Raw genomic sequence first — 18,547 nt, forward strand, 5'->3', positions numbered from 1 at the left:
CCCTCAGTCAAGTCCTTCTGGGGGGCAGAAAGCTTAGACCCCAGCCTTGGGGTTCCCTGCATTCCACCACCCAGCTCCAAACTGACAACAAAAACCCCTCCCGCAGGCTCTCTCCCCGTCCCCCCAGCTCCTCCTCTAGCCTTTGTCCAGTTTCCCAGGCAAAGGTGTCCTCCCAACCCCGCTCCTGGCTCATGTTACAGCCTCAGGTATCTTCCTTCAGGGGAAGTCTCCCATCCCCAATGCAGACAGTCCCAGCCAACCTCCCCGGCAACACTCCCAGGTCAAACCTGCCCCACTCCCTGCTGCGTCACATCCAGCACACACAGCGCATGTACAGCACACCGCATGCACAGCACACACCGCGTGTACAGCACGCACGGCACACAGAGCACACATACAGCACAGAGCGCACACAGCACAACGGCACACACCGCGTGTACAGCACACACCGCGTGTACAGCACACACCGCGTGTACAGCACACACGGCACACAGAGCACACATACAGCACAGAGCGCACACAGCACAACGGCACACACCGCATGCACAGCACACACCGCGTGTACAGCACGCACGGCACACAGAGCACACATACAGCACAGAGCGCACACAGCACAACGGCACACACCGCGTGTACAGCACACACCGCGTGTACAGCACGCACGGCACACAGAGCACACATACAGCACAGAGCGCACACAGCACAACGGCACACACCGCGTGTACAGCACGCACCGCGTGTACAGCACGCACGGCACACAGAGCACACATACAGCACAGAGCGCACACAGCACAACGGCACACACCGCATGCACAGCACACACCGCGTGTACAGCACGCACGGCACACAGAGCACACATACAGCACAGAGCGCACACAGCACAACGGCACACACCGCATGCACAGCACACACCGCGTGTACAGCACGCACGGCACACAGAGCACACATACAGCACAGAGCGCACACAGCACAACGGCACACACCGCATGCACAGCACACACCGCGTGTACAGCACGCACGGCACACAGAGCACACATACAGCACAGAGCGCACACAGCACAACGGCACACACCGCGTGTACAGCACACACCGCGTGTACAGCACACACCGCGTGTACAGCACACACGGCACACAGAGCACACATACAGCACAGAGCGCACACAGCACAACGGCACACACCGCATGCACAGCACACACCGCGTGTACAGCACGCACGGCACACAGAGCACACATACAGCACAGAGCGCACACAGCACAACGGCACACACCGCGTGTACAGCACACACCGCGTGTACAGCACGCACGGCACACAGAGCACACATACAGCACAGAGCGCACACAGCACAACGGCACACACCGCGTGTACAGCACGCACCGCGTGTACAGCACGCACGGCACACAGAGCACACATACAGCACAGAGCGCACACAGCACAACGGCACACACCGCATGCACAGCACACACCGCGTGTACAGCACGCACGGCACACAGAGCACACATACAGCACAGAGCGCACACAGCACAACGGCACACACCGCATGCACAGCACACACCGCGTGTACAGCACGCACGGCACACAGAGCACACATACAGCACAGAGCGCACACAGCACAACGGCACACACCGCATGCACAGCACACACCGCGTGTACAGCACGCACGGCACACAGAGCACACATACAGCACAGAGCGCACACAGCACAACGGCACACACCGCGTGTACAGCACACACCGCGTGTACAGCACACACCGCGTGTACAGCACGCACGGCACACAGAGCACACATACAGCACAGAGCGCACACAGCACAACGGCACACACCGCATGCACAGCACACACCGCGTGTACAGCACGCACGGCACACAGAGCACACATACAGCACAGAGCGCACACAGCACAACGGCACACACCGCATGCACAGCACACACCGCGTGTACAGCACGCACGGCACACAGAGCACACATACAGCACAGAGCGCACACAGCACAACGGCACACACCGCGTGTACAGCACACACCGCGTGTACAGCACGCACGGCACACAGAGCACGCACAGCACGCACCGCGTGTACAGCACGCACGGCACACAGAGCACGCACAGCACGCACCGTGTGTACAGCACGCACGGCACACAGAGCACGCACAGCACGCACCGCGTGTACAGCACGCACAGCCCACAGAGCGTGCACAGCACACACAGCACACACTGCGTGTACAACACGCACAGCACACAGAGCATGCACAGCACGCACAGCACGCACCGCGTGTACAGCACACAGAGCACGCACCGCGTGTACAGCACACACGGCACACAGAGCACGCACAGCACACACCGCGTGTACAGCATGCACAGCACACACCGCGTGTACAGCACGCACCGCGTGTACAGCACGCACGGCACACAGAGCACGCACAGCACACACCGCGTGTACAGCACGCACAGCAGGCACCGCGTGTACAGCACACACCGCATGTACAGCACGCACAGCACGCACCGCGTGTACAGCACGCACGGCACACAGAGCACGCACAGCACACACCGCGTGTACAGCACGCACAGCAGGCACCGCGTGTACAGCACACACCGCATGTACAGCACGCACAGCACGCACCGCGTGTACAGCATGCACCACGTGTACAGCATGCACAGCACGCACCGCGTGTACAACACGCACAGCACACAGAGCACGCACAGCATGCACCGCGTGTACAGCATGCACCGCGTGTACAGCACGCACAGCATGCACCGCGTGTACAGCACGCACAGCACGCACAGAGCACACTGCGCACAGAGCGCGCATACAGCACAGAGCACACACAGTGCACGCAGCACACAGAGCGCACACAGCATGCACAGCACAATGGCACACAGCGCGCGTACAGCACAAAGCATGCAGCACACAGCGCGCACACAGCACACAGAATATGTACAGCACACAGACGGCATACAGCACACAGTGCACACGTACAACACACAAAGCACAGCACACAGCACCGCTCAAACACAGTGCAATGTCTCCATCACTTGACACTGCGGAAGCAAGTATCTAGCTGGGCAGGCCAATATAGTCTCATTGAATTGAACTGAACTGACAGGGGGACACAGACACACCCCAACAGAGATACAGACATACCCAGAATGATACACACAGACACACCCTGACACACACATACCCAGAGCGACACACACACACACACAGTGACACCCCCCCCTTAGTGGCACAAAGACACACCCAGAGTGGCACACAGACACACACCCGGAGCAGCACACAGACACACCCTGACAGAGACACACACCCAGAGTGGCACACACACACACACACACACACACACACACACGGAGTGGCACACAGACACACCCTGACAGAGACACACACCCAGAGTGGCGCACGCACACACACACACACACCCGGAGTGGCACACAGACACACCCTGACAGGGACACACAGCCAGAGTGGCGCGCGCACACACACACACACACGGAGTGGCACACAGACACACCCTGACAGAGACAAACACCCAGAGTGGCGCGCACACACACACACACACCTGGAGTGGCACACAGACACACCCTGACAGAGACAAACACCCAGAGTGGCGCGCACACACACACACACACCTGGAGTGGCACACAGACACACCCTGACAGAGACACACAGCCAGAGTGGCACACACACACACACACACACAGAGTGGCACACAGACACACCCTGACAGGGACACACAGCCAGAGTGGCACACACACACACACACGGAGTGGCACACAGACACACCCTGACAGGGACACACAGCCAGAGTGGCGCGCACACACACACCCGGAGTGGCACACAGACACACCCTGACAGAGACACACCCAGAGTGGCGCACACACACACACACACACGGAGCGGCACACAGACACACCCTGACAGGGACACACAGCCAGAGTGGCGCACACAGACACACACACACGGAGCGGCACACAGACACACCCTGACAGAGAGACACACCCAGAGTGGCACGCACACACACACACACACACCCCCGGAGCGGCACACAGACACACCCTGACAGAGACACACACCCAGAGTGGCGCACACACACACACACACACACACACACGGAGTGGCACACAGACACACCCTGACAGAGACACACACCCAGAGTGGCGCGCGCACACACACACACACACATGGAGTGGCACACAGACACACCCTGACAGAGACACACAGCCAGAGTGGCGCGCACACGCACACACACACACACACCCGGAGCAGCACACAGACACACCCTGACAGAGACACACACCCAGAGTGGCGCGCACACACACACACACACCCGGAGTGGCACACAGACACACCCTGACAGAGACACACAGCCAGAGTGGCACACACACACACACACACACACACACACACACACGGAGTGGCACACAGACACACCCTGACAGGGACACACAGCCAGAGTGGCATGCACACACACACACACACGGAGTGGCACACAGACACACCCTGACAGGGACACACAGCCAGAGTGGCGCGCACACACACACCCGGAGTGGCACACAGACACAGACACACAGCCAGAGTGGCACACACACACACACACACACACACACACACGGAGTGGCACACACACACACCCTGACAGAGACACACAGCCAGAGTGGCACACACACACACACCCGGAGTGGCACACAGACACACCCTGACAGAGACACACAGCCAGAGTGGCACCCCCAGAGTGGCACACGGACACACTCTGACGGACTTCACCAGCCATGCTTTGTTCATGCAGCCTGGGGTGTCTCTGTGCTCGGGGCTCAGCACCAGACAATGCGGGGTGGGGGAACTGGAGTGGAGCTCTCCTTGGAGCCTAGCTCAGCCAAGCCCAGGAGTTGGCTGCAGTCAGGCGCTTGCCCCAGGCAGGCTGTGAGGGGATAAGCTAGGTTGGGTTGGTGGCTCCGGGGCTGGCCTGGCTGTCATTCACTGCTTCACTTCCCGACTCCAGCTGGAATAAACCCATCTGCTCTGGCGCAAACAAACCAGAACAAGAAGTCAGCTCTCAGGGGGCCAGGAGGTCAAAAGCACCTGCCCTGGGAGATGGTGGGAGAAGCAGGTGCTCGTCAGCTGGACTCCATTAGTGGGCCACTTGCCACAGAACAGAGGGCAGAGCCCTTCTGAACTGCTGCAGCTCAGTGCCACAGCCAGGGCCAGGGCCAGGGCGGGGGGGGACCAAGGTCCCCAGACAATCCGGAGGAGGCAGCTCAAGGGCACTCACAGCGCCTTTGCCTCCTGCTGCCTGCGCCTACCACGTGCCGAGGAGCTAGTACCAACCACATGCCACCCAGGTCCTACTGAGCTCCTGTGGCAGGGACCACGGCCTCTCCTAGGCCACTCGTGGCAGCGGCAGCTCCAGTAGGACGAGGCACCAGCCACAGAGCGAGAGTGTGGGGCTGGTTGGAGCCTCCTGGGCTGCTCCCAGCTCCAGCCCAGAACACAGCCTGGCTGGCTGGGGCGTCACACAGCCACCCACAGCCTGTGCTGGGGCTGTGGGCAGGGGGCAGCTTGGTCCTACCTCTGGAGCCCCTGGGGCTTGTGCTCACAGCGGCTTGGGGTGGGGATGACGTCTGCTGGGCAGTGTGACCCCTACCTGGACATGAGAGAGGGGCTGGTGCATGGGCTGGGGTGCAAGCCCAGCCGTGTATGTGCCAGGGCCCTGCCCCTCGAGGAGCTTCCCCAAGAGCCAGATGTCGGATTTGGGGCCCATCAACCTCCAGCCCTGCGGAGCCTGGTTGGGACTCTGCTCGTGTTAGCAAAGATCCCCAAAGAACTGGTCCGAGGCCCGGCTGCCTGGCCTTCCCCTCCACCGGACAGGGGGCAAGGAGGGAGGGGACCTCTGACCCAAAATGTCCTGAGGCCTGGTGAGGCCTGGCAGCATGGGTGGGGGGTGATGAGGCAGCTGGGGACTCCCCAGAGGCGGTGAGGCTGAGGGAGGTAAATAATGCAGGAGATCCCTGTCTGCCACCCCCCTCCCCACAGGGCTTTGAAAGGCAACAGATTTACCCTGATCTCCAGACATGAGTTTTTTGTCACCAAACAGGGAGATGAGGAGACTTTGAAGCACAGACAAACACTGGGAAAGGAAATAAATAAGAAGAAAGTCTCGTGTTCTTTTCAGAGAACAATTGTGGTGTCATCTGTGCGGAGTGGCTCACAGGAGGGGGAGATGCTAACCAGGAAACTGACAGCCACAAACACTGGGAAATTATCATAAAAATAAATAAATCTTCACCCTCCCTGACAGCACACGCCAGCGCTTTGTCGTGGTTTGTTTTCCCATCGCCTGAAACAAGCGAGGACGTTCTTCTGCCTCCCCCAGTGGAGAGGTAATAGCAGCCCCCCTACCTGCACTCAAACACACACACACACACACACACACACAGAGTCACTCACATGCACACAGGCACTGGTATATACACACATACACACACAGTCACACACACAGCCACTCACACACACATACAGTGACAGCAGGACAGGTCCCTCCCAAGTAGACTGGTCAGTTCTAGCCTGGCTGTCCCCATGGGAGGAGACACAGCCACCTCCCTCAGCCACTCCTTCTGGTACTCAGCCTGATACCTAACCTCCATTTTCCCTGCTGCAGCTGAAGCCTGTGCTCAGTCACATACCCACAGACGTGACGACTCACCTGCACACTCATTCACCCTCACACACCGACACACCCACCATGTGTACACAAACACAGCTACACACACACTCACTGCATGCACACAGACACACCCCGTGTGCACACAGATTTGCACACACACCGCATGCACACATACATACACACACTGTGTGCACACAGACTTGCACACACACACCCTGCATACACACAGACACACCAGGTGCACACAGACTTGTGCACACACATTGCATGCACACACATGCAGAGGATGTTGCAGCGTGTGGCACGTCCCATGCTTCATTTGCTCTGGGTTTGCTGAAGGCCTACTCGCGTAGCTCGGCTGGGTGCTAGCTCAGCTCCTGCAATGCCTGAGGGCAGCGTTTCCCAAAGGGTACGTCCCAACCCACCAGCAGGGCACGGGAAGGGTCTAGGTGGGTTGCCTGTCACTGCCCCCCCTCATGACTCCCCACCCCGGGCCTGCTGTGGAAATGCTCTCCCCCTCCCCTGCGTTCACGCTTCTCTGGGCCAGCACAGGGCAGCAGGTAGTGGGCGGGTGGGTGGCGAGGGGGTCCAGGCAGTAGCAATGTGTGAGGAGTGTCCAGACTCAGAGCCAGTGAGCCGGCAGTCAGCAGTTTGGCAGTGATCTTGGCCTGGAGGGGCTGGCTGGGGCTGCAGACTGCAGGAGGGGGCAGGGCTGGGAGACCGAGAGGCAGGGGGCAGCCGGGGAGAGAACAGGAGGTTGGGGAGTGGCAGCAGGGGGCTGGAGGGTTGGGAAGGGGAGGGGAGCAGGGGGGAGAGGAAAGGGGGAGTAGGGGGCTGGAGGGCTGGGAAGGAAAGGGGGAGCAGGGGGCTAGAGGGTTGGGAAGGGGAGGGGCAGCCAGGGGCCTGAGAAGGGGAGGGGGAGGACGGATAATGGCAGGTCCCCCCAAAAGACAAAATGCTGTTGGTGGCTCATCTTGGTGAAGCATGTGGGCTCTCCGGCCCCAGAGAACCGTCCCTGTGGACTCCTGGATCCTTCGGGTCCATTTGCAGTTAATTTTTGTGTGATTTCTCACCTCTTTCTGTTGTGTTTGAGGGGCAGGGGATTGGAGTGCAGGGTCTGGGAGGGAGTTTGGGGGTGAGAGGGTGTTCCGACCTGGAGCAGGAGAGCAAGCTCAAGCCAGGTGGCGCTTACCTCAGGCGGCTTCCAGTTGGCAGTGCAGTGGGGCTAAGGCAGGCATCTTGCCTGCCCTGGCTCCACGCGGCTCCCGGAAGAGTCCAGCATGTCTGGCTCCTTACCTTCACTGTGCTGCCGACCGGACTTTTAGTGGCCCCCTGCCAGGGTCCCTTTTAGACTGGGCATTCCAGTCAAAAATCGGACACCTAGCAACCCTAGGAAAACACCTCCTTAGAAGCAGGACGGCTGAGCCAATGGAGGGCTGAGTCCTCTCCGTGGCTGCATCTTTGCAAGAAGTGCAATCACCCCTGCTGCATTACCGAGCCACACTGAGGGGTCACCAGCCCCTCCCAACAACCCCCATCTGGGGGCACTGCAGTGGCTGGGGGAAGGGCCACACCGATCCCATTGGCTTTGCTGACATGCAGAGCTCTCCCCAGAGCTGTTACCCAGGCCAGGCCACACTTGGGAACTGGGACAGGCCACTGGCCCCGACCTCCCACACAGGAACATGTTACCATAATGCCCCTGGTGCAATGCTGCAGGTGAGGCGGGGCAGGAGCGCCTGCCTGACCTGGCCCCACCAGTGCCGATTTGGACCCTGCACTTACTGTAACAACAGTGGGAAAGGGGAAGGGCTAGAACAGTGGTTCTCAACTTATTTACCATTGTGGGCCACACATGCAGCTCTCTGGGTGATATGGGGCCGCATCCACACAATATATACACGCAGTGTTGGGCCCTGCGGACGTCACATGGATCACAGCTATGTGCTTACTGGGCTGTGGGTTGAGAACGGCTGGGCTACAGAAGAGCCTCAGGATGGCAAAGGGGCTTCCAGAGGATATCCAGCCCCCCCCCCCCCCCACACACACTGTAAGGGCCCCTGGTACTGTATGTTCTCTCCCCAGGAGCTCGGGGCCTGTTCTAGCCAGCAGTCACCACAAGACCCAGGCGCTGCTCCCTGACACACTCTGTCTGGTGCTGGGTGGGTGAGAGCAGCTTGCCTGACATTTAACCTACATGGCTCAGCTGCAGCCTCTTAGGGTTTGTCTCTGCTCGCTGCCTGGTGAGAGTACTGGAGCCTGGTCTTGCTACAGCAACTCTGCATATCTTTGCAGCCTGGCATTGCATCTCCCTTAAGTCATCTCTGCTTGGAGCCTACCCTTCCCAGGGCCTATTCCCCACACCTGTTCTCAGGTTGAGGCTCTCCTCTGACCGCTCACCCATGTGCCTGGCTCGTTTGCATGGGTGTGCCCCCAACAGCTGTGGGCCCAGCAGAGGGCTAACCAGTGCTGTGGAGGGGGGTATTTATCTTGCTTGTGTTCATGCGTGCAGCCACAACTCTTCTAGCTGTGATCTCTCAGAGCTCACCAGCTAACTAGGTCAGGCTGGTCAGCACTTGACTGAGCCGTTCAGAGAAAAGCCGATGATGGGGTCACATGCCTTGGCCTCTGCATTAGCTCCACCAGCCTTCCACAGCGTGGGCAAGGGATTCTGGCCACTTGTGGGCATTCATGGCATCCCTGGGCCACCTGCCAGTTCTCCTGGTGGTCCCAGCCTCCCCATTTCTCCAAAACTGCTGCTGGGCTCCACCCTAGAGGAGGGCGTTTCAGCAGCTGGAGAACAGAGCCCTCTAGTCTAGAGAGGAGCATGCTGGGGGAGGGAAGGGGCCATGGAAATGAAGGACCATTCCATAAGATGCACCTACTGGCACACCCCAAGAGGGGCTGTGCCTCTCCATGGAAGTCTGGCATTGCTGCTCATCTGCCCAGCCCCTGGTAGCTGCCAACCCTTCAGCCCCAGGCTGCCCCCAGGCTGGGCGTTTGAATCCTGAGGGGGGCTGTCATAAATATAAAGGGAAGGGTAATCACCTTCTGTATACAGTGTTATAAAATCCCTCCTAGCCAGAGGCAAAATCCTTTTACCTGTAAAGGGTTAAGAAGCTCAGGTAACCTGGCTGGCACCTGACCCAAAATGACCAATGAGGAGACAAGATATTTTCAAATCTGGAGGTGGGAAAAAGGCTTTTGTCTGTCTGTGTGATACCTTTGCCAGGAACATATCAAGGATGCAAGCCCTCCAACTCCTGTAAAGTTAGTAAGTAATCTAGCTAGAAAATGCGTTAGGTTTTCTTTGTTTTGGCTTGTGAAATTCGCTGTGCCGGAGGAAATGTGTATTCCTGTTTTTGTGTCTTTTTGAACTTAAGGTTTTGTCTAGTGGGATTCTCTATGTTTTGAATCTGACTGCCTTTAAGATTATCTTCCATTCTGATCTTATAGAGTTGTTCTCTATCTTTTTTTGTTCTTCTAATAAAGTTCTCTTTTTTAAGAATCTGATTGGGTTTTTTGAGTCTTAAAAATCCAAGGCTGGTTTGTGCTCATCTTGTTTATTCTCAAGCCTCCCCAGAAAAGGGGGTGTAAGGTCTTGGGGGGATAGTTTGGGGAAATAGGAACTCCAAGTGGTCCTTTCCCTGTTCTTTGTCTAAATCACTTGGTGGTGGCAGCATACTGTTCAAGGACAAAGCAAAATTTGTGCCTTGGGAAAGTTTTTAACCTAAGCTGGTAAAAATAAGCTTAGGGGGTCTTTCATTTGGGTCCCCACATCTGTACCCTAGAGTTCAGAGTGGGGAGGGAACCCTGACAGGGGCAGTCTGGCCAGCCCTCAAGCTGCTCTCCATCCCCAACCCCCCACAGCTCCAGACACTCTCCTAGCTCAGCATCTTGTCCCAGTGGGAGCTGCATGGGGGCAGTGTTCAGGCTGGCATGGGGCTGGCCCAGGGCCCAGCCATCCACTCACTCTTAGCTCTGGTTCTCTGCCCCTCTCACCCTTTCCCAGCTGGGTCAGTGGGGGGGTGGCATGAGCCGTGGGGCCAGCTCTGCCTGGCCTTACTGGCATTACCAGGCTGGGAGCCCATGCTCCTGTCCCACGGCCCTGCAGGAGGTCCTGCTGCTGGGCAGCTCCCCAGTGTCTCTGCAGGGCCGGCTCTGGGCAGCTGTCCCAGGCGAGCCACTAATGTGGCCCTTGGGTCGGGTTTGATGGTGGTTCCGGCTGCTGCTGCGCCCAGGACAGCGGCATGCAGTGTGTGTGATGGGCCAGGCCTCGCTCGCCACGTGCCGCCCGAGTCACTCAGCACTGGCCGTGGGCAGACAGGCTTCCTTGGCAAGGCAAAGACGAGAGATGCAAACGGCCCAGCTCCCCCTCCACTGCTCTGCTCGCTCCTCCAGTGCTCTGCAGTACTGGAGCCAGAGCAGACTCTGAACCCTAGCCTGGCACTGCCCACTGTGCGTGGGGAGGTGCTGGGGCTGGACGATGGTATGCCAAGGGTCCCAGTGTGGAATATCTACTGTGCTTGGTCCCCAGACACAGCCAGCACTATGGACACCGCAGGCTGGAGCCCACACCGCTGAGCCCGGCTAGCAGCGTAGCAGGCAGCCCCTGATAGACTCAGCCCCACAGGCTCCATGTGGGGATGAAGGAGCTGAGGTGCCCACTTTGGCCTCTCTCCACAGAGCTTCCCCATCACTGCAGAGGTGGGGGAAGGTGAGCAAGGGAGCTGGCTTGGCTAGTGCCCAGCACCAGGCTGGCAGAAAACTCAGCCCATTGACTTGTCCAGGCCAGTGGCATCTCAAGCTGCACTGGGTTGTGGGGGATAGGGAGTGGGGAGCCTGGCCACCGATGCCAGGTGCAGCCCTGGTTGGCCTATGATTGGGGGACATAGAGAGAGGAGGCCCAAGGGGATTTTCACGCCTGCTTCCCAGCGCCCAGAGGCAGCAGGCAGAGCGCTGACCTTTCAGGTTGGATCCAGAGCTGTCAGCATCTTGGTTAGCTGTAGCTAGGCCACTCCCTGCTCGTGAAGCCCAAGCAGGGAAGGGGTCTCCTACCTGGCCCCTTGCTTCCTTAGCAATAAGGAGTCTGGACTGGCCCCTCCCCACAGCAGACACAGTAAAGGACTCTGGCTCATTCCTGTGCAGGGGAAGGTTCGGCCCAGTCTGGTGGGGAGGACTCAGCGCTCCCTGTTCCAGACCAGCTGGGCACTGTGCCTTGCACGACTCACAGTGCACTCAGTTACACTGACCTGGTCATCCCTGGAGAAGCTGCACCATGCAAGTGACCCAGGGAGCTGCTGGGAAGGTGCCATGCAGCTGTGATTGAGTGAGGGGAGATTAATGGCAGGTGATAAACCCGGAGCTGTTGCCTTCACAGCACCATTAAACAAGCCTGACACTTGCAGGCCTTGTGAGGCGGCTGCTGGGAGCACGTGATGGCAGGGAGGGTAGTGCAAACCCAGGAGCAGGCGGAGCCAGCCTGTGTGAGCCCCATATATCTGGCCATGCCCCTGTGCATCCCCCATGTGCCCTCTTCTGTGCTGTGCACGTGAGTGCCGCCAGGAGAACCTTGGCAGCAGGGTCTGTGTGCCCAAGTTCAAGATGCATATTCCCATGAACTCCTGAGCATCAGCCTGGCATTCCCCCTGTGCATATGCAGTAACCCGCACCTGGTACTAGCACCTACGATGCAGCAGCCCCGAAGGCTATTCTGGGGAGAGAGACAGCCAGTGAGGGGGCAGCTCAGACTGCAGAGGGGGCCCGGGATCCACAGCTGGAAAAATCTGTTAGAGAAGTGGAAGAGTTGAGATGCTGAGTTAGCGGGTAAACCGGAGCCTGGGTAGGAGGGAAGGTGTGATGAAGTGGGACTGTTCTCAATGTTTCCTCTGAATACTGTAGGGGTGCCTCAGTTTCCCCGATGAATTTCTTAAGTCTCTAGGTGGTGGGATAAGGGGATGTAATTGTTGCAGAGCAAAGGGCCAGTGTACATAAATGGCCAATACCTTGTTTCATGGCAACTGATGGCCTGGGCCCTTCCCCGCTGCAGGGTGAGAGCTAAATGGTTGAAGAAAAAGAGATGAGGTGACCTCCTGGCCCGAAAAGGGACAAAGGCCAGAGGAGAAGGGGGTGGAGAGTGAGTCAGTTTGGGGCTGGCTGGGACGTGGAGTGAAGAGCAGACATGGTTGTCTGGCTCACTGCCCCCCAAAATGGACCCAGCTGAAGGGTCCTGTTCTGTAAACCTACAAGCTCTGTTTTAGACTGTGTTCCTGTCATCTAATAAACCTCTGTTTTACTGGCTGGCTGAGAGTCACGTCTGACTGCCAAGTTGGGGTGCAGGACCCTCTGGCTTCCCCAGGACCCCGCCTGGGCGGACTTGCTGTGGGAAGCGCACGGAGGTGCAGAGGATGCTGAATGCTCCAAGGTCAGACCCAGGAAGGTGGAAACCATGTGAGCTTCTTGCCCTGAAGACAGTCTGCTCAGAGAGAGGAGACGTCATCAGAGTCCTGACTGGCTTTGTAGGGAGCAGTTCCAGAGCATCGCCTGGGGACTCCGTGAAAGAAGGTGACAAATAAAAGAAGCCCAGGAGAATAAAAGTAGGGGACTGGGAAGTGACGAGGACGAAAGAAGGCAAATAGGGAAGGTTTCAGGTCAGGAGAAGCAGGAAAATACAGACCCAGGTATGTGAGCAGACACTGGTAGAGAAGGGAAGTTGAGAGAGAGAGAGAGCATCAAGGGAAAACTGGAAAGGCAATAGAATTGGTGAAAGGGAACTGATCAAAAAGCCGTGTTAGATGAGAACCGATCCTGAAAACAATAAACGGGAAGCCCACCCACAAAGGACCTAAAATACATGAACAGAGAGAATGACTGAGCAGCTATTGACAGAACTCATTTCAAAGGTGCCTAATGGACCAGTGAGGGCCCACTAGGGGAAGAAACGCACCTGTGGATAAACGCAGCGCAAAGAGGTACAGCCACAGGAACGCTGGAGCATATCAAGTTGAAGAGAGGCAAAGAACAGGACATCAAGAGTGGAGCTGGCTGTACAGCCAAGGGGAGGAAAAGTTGATTCTTCTCTGAAGTGAATATTGTTGAGTAATCTCTTTTGTTCATGCTAATAACAACACATTTGGTCCTAACTGCACAGCGTATCCCAGCGCACACAGGTTAATGAGTTGGTAACCTAGAGTTTATTATTATAAATAGTAGGTCTTTGGTAATGGTCTGTATTGTTTATGCTCCTGGTACAATTTTGGGGATTCTCGTATAAAGTTCTAAAAATTTAAAACGGTCTTTGTCTTGGTTTGCCTCTGCCTCTGCATACAGTCAGCACAGCCCAGCCAAGTCGGAGCACCACACATAGGCCCAAGCAAGAGCCCCTAGACCCATGTGAGTGTGGCATATCCCAGAACAAGCACTCTTCTCCTGTGGGACATGCCCATGTGTACAAATAGGAAGGAGTCATCCCTCGTGTGTCGTCCCCTCATGGGTTGTCCCCTCATGCCATCTCCTTGTGTGTCATCCCCTCGTGCTATCCCCTCATGGGTCGTCCCATGGTGGGTCATCTCCTTGCGTGTTATCCCCTCATGCGTCATCTCCCATGGCATCCCCTTGTGGGTCGTCCCCTTGTGGGTCATCTCCTCGTGGTATCCCCTCCTGGGTCTCCCCTTGTGCTATTCCTTATTGTGTTGTCCATTTGTGTGTTGTCCCCTCATGGATTATCCTCTCATGGGTCGTCTCCTCATGCCATCCCCTTGTGGGTCATCCCCTCATGGTCGTCCCCTCGTGCTATCCCTTTGTGGGTCATCCCCTCGTGCCACCCCCTTGTGGGTCATCCCCTTGTGGGTCATCCCCTCCTGCCATCCTCTCCTGGGTCGTCCCCTCATGATTGGTTCCATGCCCAGCTGGCCTGTGCCCCATGCCTCTACCATTCACGCACCTGGCCAGCTTGTACCCCACGCCCCTGCCATTCGCACAATGTGCCTGTCTATTGGTATATGCAAAGCCCTGTTTATTGAGTGGCCAGGGGGTCCCAGGGTGAGCCCACCAGTCCTGTGGCTGGGTTTGTAGCCCTCACTCATACGTCTATCTCCAGGTGCAAACCCCAAGCCACCTGTACTGGTGCATGCACCCAGTGAGACATCCTGAGGGCTCCTGTCTGTGAGAGCAGCGTTACTGTGTCCAAGTGCAACCCTGGGCAGGAGACGCTCAAAGTCATCTCATCTCAGCACTGCAGTGATGCAAGCCCTGACTGCAGGCAGGAAGGGGCAGCTTGGCTGTGCCCTTAGCCTCCCCCCCTCCCTGGAAAGCAGCTGGTTGGGATCTGCGTTTAGCAAAGCAGTTTAGTTGCGACACTATCAAAAGAGCAGGTTTCTTCATACCGGCTGGAGCCCCGCACGCCAGGGCTCCTGCAAGGAACGGCTCAACACCTGCCTCTCTGACAGAGCCCCCGGCCCGGCGAGGGAGATGTTATCACACCGGGAGGGAGAGGCCGCTCCTCGCCGCTTTCAACTCCTTGCTAAATTTCACTTGGTTCTTTAAGTGCCTTGGCAACTGGGCCAAAAGGGATGGGTCCCCCGGCCTGCGCTAAGTGCAGATGAAGCCGGAGCCAGGAGAATCGCTGGCAGCCAACGCGATGCTAGCTCCATCCCTTTAGTGCGGGAAGGACCCGACTCCTTTGCTGGAAGGCGGGAGGGACCGGCGGGCCGCGCAGCGGGGAGGGTTCAGGACTGGATGGACATTTACGATGGAGCGGGGGAGTGCACTGCCCGCGGCCAGCGGCTCTGGTCACCCGGCAGCGGCCCCGGAGATCAGCCAGCGCCTGGGAAGGGGTGGGGGGACAACCATAAGCCCCCACCCCAGGATGAAGCGCAGTGCATGGCTCGTTCTCTGGCGCGCAGCGGTTAGCACAGCTGGTCTCCAACCCGCAGGCTTAGACGCAGCCGGCCCGGGAGCAGCAGGGTGTCAGGCCGAGGTGGAGACCCAGGCGCTCGGGGCCGCGCTGAAATTAAACCACCGCTGCCTTTTAGGGCGCGGCTCCGGGGCCGAGCTAGGCTGCGCCGCGGGTTCGCTGGCAGAGCTCCTGCCCCGCTGCGCCCCACTCCAGACACCCGCCCGACCCGGGAGCTACCCCTGGCCACGCCGCAGGGCCAAACCTGGGGAGACCCCAGCCCCGCCGGCTGCAGCGCTCAGGGAGGCCGCAGGAGGCGCTGCTGCTGGGCTGGGCTCTCCCAGCTTTAGGGCCGCCGGGCAGCGCTCGGAGCGCCAGGGGGCTGCGCCCTTCCACTGATTCCGCTGGGGGCCGGGGCCCTAGAGCGCACGGAGCCCCGAGCGGGGGCGGCTCCTGGGCTCCCGGAGCCGCGGGAAGAGCATCCCCGGCTCCCGCGGGGCCGTGTGCGTCTGTGGCCACTGGGGGGCAGCCTACTTCTGTAGCTGGCTCCGGAGCGGAGCGGGCCTGACCGCGGGGAGGTGCCAGGCGGGCTGCGGAGCCCATCACCGCGGTGGCCTGGCAGGCTCAGGCATTCCGGGCCGGGCATAAGACACGGCGCTCCTTCGCTCGCTACACACACACACAGGGACACAGACACACCTACCACACACAGGAACAGACACACACAACCAGCACATCGCCACACACGACCACCTGCTCACACACAGAAACACAACCAGTGCACAGCCTGCTCCCACACACACAACCAGCACAAAACGTGCTAACACACACAGGGACACACACACAACCAACACACTCCCCCCTCACAACCACCTGCTCACACACAGAAACACACACACACAGGGACACATAGTACACCCTGCTCACACACACAGCCATCACACACCCCAACACATAACCACCTGCTCACACACACAGAACCAGCACACCCCCATACACAACCAACTGCTCACACTCAGAAATAACCAGCACACAGTCTGCTCTCTCACACAGGGACACAGACACACCTATTACACACCCTGCTCCCACACACACAACCACCACACATGCTGCTTATACACACAGGGTAACACACACAACCAACACTCACCCCCACACACAACCACCTGCTTACACACAGAAACACAACCAGCACACACCCTGCTCTCACACACAGCCAACACACACACTGCTCACACTCAGGGACACAGACACACAGCCAACACATACCCACTCACACACAGATGCACAACCAACACACACTGTGCTCACACAGATACCCCCATGTCACTCACTCACAGACATACACTGCTCATACAACAGATGCACAACCAACAGACACACCGCTCACAAGCAACACACAGACACACATGCCTCTCTCACACGTGCACACTCTCTCTTACACACCACTCACACACACACCTCTCACTCACAACCAGCACACCCCTCTTTGCTTACAGACCCACACACATTGCCCTGTGTTCTCCTGCCTCACTTATGCACATACACTCCCCTTCCCTCACACACCTGCCCTGCCCCACGGTGCCCTCCCGCTTCACAAGCATACATCCCCCCCATCTCCCTCTCCCACTCACTTCCATTGCGGGTGGGCCCACAGTCCCCTCGCAAATTAACTCCTTCCGCCCCTTGGGCAGAGGCACATCCTGCTCACACACACCCTTCACTCTCACATCTCCCACCCCCTCACACGTCCCTCCCCCTCATACCCCTTCCTCTTCACTCTCACACCTCCCCTCCCCCACCCTCCCCTCCTCCTCTCTCTCCTGTTCATTCTCTTCCCCGTTTTTCTCCCTGCCTCTCTCTATCTGACTCCTTCCCTCTCTCAGCCTAACGCCCCCTCCCCCCGTTTTATCTCCCTCTCACATGCTCTCCCGCCTGCTCCCTCTCCATCCATCTCTCTCTGTCACACATTCTCTCCATCCTTCTGCGTGCCAGCCTCTCTCCCCGTTATCTCTCGCTCACAGATTCTCCCACCTTGTGTGTTCACGCTCTCATACTCACCCCTTTGCTTTTCCCTTAGATGCGCCTCCTCTCCCCCCCCTTTGGTTTAGCTATCCCCGCCCTGCACCCCTTCCCCCCCACCTCTTCCTCCCTTTCCCTGCTTCTCATGCAGAGATCTTCTGTCTGCTCTCCACCTTTCTCCCTCCCTCTTGCACCCACAAACCTTACTCACACACTCACACTCCTCGCCGTCACACACACACACACTCACACACTTCTTGCACACCTCCTCTCCCTCCTGTTTCCATCTTGTGCTCTCTCTGGTGCATCCCCCATCCCCGCTGCCCCCTCTTGGGGCCGTCCCTGCCCGGGCACACTCTTGTCACACTCAGACGCCCGAGCAGGCAGCTTCCCTTTCATCTCCGTAGCTCAGGATTTTATGCCAGTGTTTTGCTTTAATGTTTCAATCAGCGCCTGCCTGTTCCATGCAGACAGCTCTGCCTCGCTGCTCCCAGCCGCGCCATCGCGCTGCCATTCCGAGCTCCCCTGCTTATAAATTTTACATTATTACCCACTTTAAAGGATATAAAATAACTAGTAATAAATTATTGAGAGGGAATTTAAAATACTACAAATGTTTATAAATGTTTATCAAGAGGGCTTCAGAAGGAAGCTAGCAGAACCAAAGAGCCTCCCCCATTGCTGGCAGGAGCGCCGGCTGGCTCGGCCCATTTCGAGAGACCAGCAGCCAGAAATGAGTGCGGGCTCCCAGCTGCTGTATACTCCATGTCCCCAGGAGCCTGGGGGAATGCAGTACCCTCCGTGCGTTCTGCCACCGAGGAGCCCCAACGTACTCCACTCCTAGGTGCAGCCCTGGGTGCCCCTTCCCAGCACCTCCTCCAGCTCCTGCCCTTTGGCTCAGCTCAGGTTCTAGTGCTCTATGTAAGGGGACTGTGGCCCCCTTACTGACAGTCAGTAGGGGTGTTTTAGTTGCTAGCTCCCAG

Source organism: Lepidochelys kempii, chromosome 8 (genome assembly GCF_965140265.1).
Source record: "Lepidochelys kempii isolate rLepKem1 chromosome 8, rLepKem1.hap2, whole genome shotgun sequence".
Lineage (NCBI taxonomy): Eukaryota > Metazoa > Chordata > Testudines > Cheloniidae > Lepidochelys > Lepidochelys kempii.